The sequence below is a fragment of the Anguilla anguilla genome, chromosome 16 (genome assembly GCF_013347855.1).
Source record: "Anguilla anguilla isolate fAngAng1 chromosome 16, fAngAng1.pri, whole genome shotgun sequence".
NCBI lineage: Eukaryota > Metazoa > Chordata > Actinopteri > Anguilliformes > Anguillidae > Anguilla > Anguilla anguilla.
Window position 1 is genome coordinate 31,626,057 of NC_049216.1, and position 5,678 is coordinate 31,631,734.

A 5,678-nucleotide genomic window follows, 5' to 3' on the forward strand; every position below is an offset into this window, starting at 1 on the left:
TGCCCTTGGTTTGGTTTCATAAGAGTCAATGTTGTGTGCAAATGGAATGCGCTTACAGTGATGGCAGCTGCTTCACATGTAAAACCAGGTAGATCGATGTTTGTCGGCTGACTCAGAACGTTGTCTGAGTCACGGCTCTGATAATGCTCTGACGATGCCTGCTGCAACGGCTTTTTGGCTTTTTTGGGGTGGGGGGGGTGGGGGGGGGGAGAACTGTGTAACATGTCTAAAGAGTTACGGCAATGCGTGACTGAGTGGTTGCCTCAGTCCAGGTGCTGGCTTTATCAGTGTCCTTATTTTCCTGATAAATCTCCAGGGGTTTCACTTCCTCAATTCTTCAGATTAGGCTGGACGTGTTTGAATAAGGAATGCACTAATGCTGTCCAGTAACCGATTCCTCGGGCAACACTCTCAACCGTTACAATTAACTCTCGTGTCATTAGCGACCCACAGAAAAGCTGATGTGAGGTATGCATACGTACACATGTGCTAGTCACTGCACGTCACACTGCACACCACACAGAGAGACCGCATAGATTAGCATTCAGGTGTTACTACTGCATCTATAGCGTGCTGGTTTATATGTAATGTCAGATATGTACAGTATGTATGTATGTAACTATACACACACACACACACATATATATATATGTTTGTGTGTGTGTTCTTCAGCTATGATTGAACACTACATGCTGGAATACCAACGAAACACTGAAATGATTAATAGGCACTTTGAATAAAGCGCCAATTCCTTTTTTGTTATACTGTTACTGTGTCCTTGGGGTGCTCGTCTCAAATTGCAACCAGAGATGATTTTAGACTCTGTGTTAAAAGAATGCTATTATCAGTATGCTAAACAAGCACTGGTTACAGCCACAGCTTGGCTTTTCTTTTTATCAGCTGCTTCAAAGCCCCTCCCATCCGGGATTTGAGCAAAGCTGTCTTTGAACAAAGAGAGAATTGAGGTGGGGAACGCTGGTCATATAATGGTACCAGAGAGTTTTGGAGTTCATTAATCATTCTTTTCTTTTATAGCCTTGACATATGACACAAGGAAATCTCTGTTTGTCTGTGCCCTGAGAATAAACGGCTGTTTGTAGATTGTTCCCAAAAGAACAGTGTACTGCCCAGCAAAAAGGGTCTAGTTATTTTTCACAACCATGTGGCAATTATTTACCAAAAACCTCTGCTATATTTAGTATTGCAGCGTTGCAGATGTAAGTTCTTACTTGGCATGGCGTTTTCAGTCAGAAGCAATTTATGTCTGTACTCTAGTGCACAGTACTGCCTGGAGTTTCGTCTGTCATTATTTTGACAGCTTTATAACGTGTAGTAGCGCTGGGTTGAGTTTATTTTCATTTTCAGCTGTTTAAATAATTTAAAACATTTTGTGGGAAGTTACAGAAAGTATGCGAATGCTTCGCATTAGTTATTCGTTACTATTTTTTTTTCCCATAAAATATTTTTGGAGCACATTATTTTCTGGAGTACATTTTCAACAACCCAATACGGACTGAGGCTTAGTTAATGATACTGTATCCAAACCATAGGGGAACTGTTTGCATGTGGTCTATAGTACTACTGTACTCCACACAGGGTTTTTGCAAGCTGTGGTGTTTTCTATGAAATGGGTATTCCATATCAGATTGTGGTCAGAAACATTGTTCTAAACTTTTAATAGGGTGCTTGAATATTTTGAATATTGAGTATTTGCTAGAATCTTCTACCGTACATTCTCATGAAAGATATTAAAAAGGGCTGCTTCTCTGACTCATTCAGAGTTGTATGGCGGACTGTGAAGGAGATAATCGGCCTAGGAATAAAGATATAGTGGCTACGCCTGCTTACTTTACCCGCATGTTACTTGCCATGTTTTCCCCGCAGTGATGCTCTGGCTGCCTGCTCACAGTGAGGTGATATGGCTGTGAGATTCTATGTAGCCTGCTAGCTGCGTTTTTTTGGCTCTGATTGCGACTGGCAGTTATTCATGAAGCCAGCTGCTGCTGCTGCAGTCTGTCTTCACGGACTGACTCAGCATGGGAACAGTGCTTAGCCCTACTCTCTTATCTGGCCCGTACTCATAACCAAAGCACTGTTTGCCACCTCTTAAAACCCCACATCTTGCCATTCTTTGTTTCATAGCAACATGAGAAAAGAAGACTGTTTTCCTTTTTTTTTCTTTTTTTTTAAGATAGAGATTGAAGTGATGTGAATCCTTAGTTTGCTCACCAGCAGTCTTCCACCAGCTGCAAATGCAATCTGAAAATATACGTTGCTGATAAGTGCTGTTTGAAATAACATTTTTATCATCTGTGTTGAGAAAATTATAATATTCTGACAAAAATTAGGTTTGATCGCATTCACTGGTGAAGTTATTCATTTTTTATATTGCCATGTATGTTTTACAATCTCTTTTTTGCAGTCAAGAAAGAGTTGGCCAAGACTGCAGAAACGACTGCAGGCTTCTTGAATGTTTAAAGTGACAAAGTGATTTGGCCTTCATGTTTTAAATGTATTCAGCACATTGTTCACATTTCTCTTTTTAGAGTGTGAGGCCAAAGTCATTTTTCATGCTGTTAAAAGACCCGTTGACTCATATAGATATGTGTGGGAGTGGTTTTCGGTATCGGGGCATTTAAGATGTTACAGTTAACGTGTCGGTTAAAAACCTCCTGAGGAGTATTTTGATGTGAGTCATATAAAATGCTGTACTAAATCCAGTGGGAGCCATTAAACTTATTTTTTTCTTGGGAGTATAATGCCAGAATAATGTACAAGCTATATATTCATATATATTTCTGGGTTTTTTTTTTTTTTCAAACAATTTTTCCAACAAATTTAAATTGGCACATTGACAGGGTGCAGTGTGTATTAAGGGAAAATGTGCGCAGATTAAAGTGGCCAGGTTTTCTGTTTGCTGGTGAAAAATGTTAATGGTCCTCTAGGAGCTGCAGCTGGAGTCTTCCTGCTTTTCAAAGGCTATTTAGTCAGCTGCCGCCTATCTTGCAGCTTGCTCCGGTATTACAACAGTCTCGCCTTTGTTTTGAGTTTCTCCTTTCAAATAGTGCCTGCGACTGTGAGATTACAGAATACTCGCCAATAAACTGTAGAAAAGCACTCCTGCGCGTTTATCTGAACAGAGAAAAGGTTGATGGGGACGATGCGTGCCTTAAAGGAACAGCGGTTAAACGTGCAGGAGGTACTGCGACGGAGCGCTGGTGATCGGGCGGTTGAACTTGACGTGTTTAAAAAAAAAAAAAAAAAAAAATCGGAAAAACGGCCCGGTTTAGCCGGCAGACAAAGCCGCGACAATACAAGCCGTTTAGCCCGCCGCTTGTTCAACATCTGCCTTGCAGCAACGCTGTAATCAAGATCGTGAAAAATGGTACTTTAATGATCCCACTGTCAAGCATGAAAGAGTTTCCTTCTAAAACATGTAACCGATGCCATGGAAAATATGTAAAGAGCCATCTGTTGCAGACATGTCCGGACTGTCAGCCGGTATTATAATCCAGTCAAACACAGAGCAACTGGAACACATTCTGAAACTTGCTCGAGGCTCATCTGGGGGTAAATAGAGAAAGAGAGGGGAGACACGGAACGCTGACAAATATTGACTGCAGAACAATACAGCTCTGGTTCAGGAGCCCTAACCTTTGAAATGCAATAACCCCAAAGCCCCTCCCAAATGGGAAGTTTAACTAAATAGATCATTTGTCCATATTGCCTTATGATCTGTCAACAGTGTACTACAGGGCCGATTCTGAACGCCTATTGTCATACGTTTGCTCGTTGTGCGGGTATGCGTTTGCTCAGTAATTGCACATATTTTACCTTGTGGAAATATTAAACAATAACACCTTGTGTCAGAGACACAGCTTTATCCAAACGACTTTCAGTAGCTGAGAATTACATATTTTCTTAGCCTGGATTACTATATGAATAGAATGCTGTCACCTGTTTTATCTTAATGAGCGTGTGGCTTCACTAAGACCCAGCCAAGCATGAGAGATTCACCCATGGTACACTCAGTGTCCTAATCAAGACAGGGTTTGCTGGCCTGTGTAATATGGTCATAATTAGCTTGCTTACACTTCAATTAGTTCATGCACTGTGTACACGCACTCCTTACAGCTATACAGTATGAATCTTAGATCTCTTTATTTCTGTACACAAGATTAGAAATCATGTTTTGAAATACAGAAGGGATATGCTAAAATGTCCATTGGTTTTTGGTCTGGTAAATAACTAATTACAGCACTTAAAATTACAGTACTGTAAGTTTAACCTTGTGAGGCAGTTGATTATATGTGGTGGAAACATACTTTTCTTCAATTATACTTATTTAGAATTATAACCATGCCATGAAAACTGTATGGCTTGCATTAAAATTACTGGGTGTATTTATTTAAACTGTCTAATGGCTGTTGACAGTTACTGATGATACAGATTCAAAACAGGAGATGCCTGACAGTTCAGAATGTGGAGATCATTTACACCTGCATAGTTTTAAGCGCATTGTTGTGAAGAAGTGAACTCAGCTTTGTTTGTTAATAAGTATCTGAGAGTACTCATTAACATTTTAAAGGAATTTTAATGAATGTTTACCTACACCCGTCCCTACTTTCAGAAAATGTATCAGTTTTGTCCACTTAAATCCTAATGACCTTCCCGCCATTTCAGCCGAGCTCAAGTGCAGTTATTTTTGCTGTAAAAGCAATGATGTATGTACTTTTTCCTGCTATTCTTCGGATGTGCTCATACCCTTAGAAGGCAAGGTCATTACTGAATGGTGCCGAGTGATCGTCTAGGCCATGTGTTATCCAAGTTATCCATATGTTGTGACCTTCCTAGGTCCCACATCTGAGCCATTAATGTGATGTTTTAGAATGAGGGCTTAAATGCTCTATGTATGTATGTGTATATAGGCTATATTGTAATTTTGTAATGACGAAAGACGGAAGCAGTGTTTTAAAATGTAGTAACTGTGCATCCAAGTTTAATTCTAAAGCAGTTGCTAAAGATGTTGCTAAAGGGTTGGAGTGTGAACAAAACAAATCTTCATTTTAATTTATTTTAATGGGAGTTGCCTCTTTAGTCATCCTCTTGTGTATGTGTGGCTAAAAGAATGAAGCGGCTAAGGACATCCTTGAGTACTAAAAAAAGCACGAATTAAGAGATCCCCCCAGGGTACAGCAAGACAAAAAGGCAGGTGCTGCCTCCTGTTCCTTTTTTTTTACTGTACTGTGGCAGATGCTTCGTAGATAAACATGGGACAGGTGAGCTGCTCACTGCTTGAATCAGTGAATGTTGGCGAGTTACCAGATTTCATAAACACGAGTTTGTGCCCTTTGTTAGTGCCCGACGCTAGGACTGGCCCCGCCCCCCTCTCCCAAATTGTAGTCCACTTCATGTGTGAGGAAATATAATGATGAAACATTGTGGGTAAAGATAATTTATGTTCTTCAGTGATACCACATTTGGTTCCGTTAAAAAAACCCTGCCATTCAGAGGAAGTAGCCTATACAGGTACAATGCAGCCAACTGGTAACAATTGTGTCTGTCCCAGAGGATAATATTCTCACATGTGGTCGTTTTTGTAGAAATTGGGTGTGCTCAAACACATGGACTTAGTGTCAAAATTTGTGTAAAGACAATGTACTCGTAAATTACAGGCA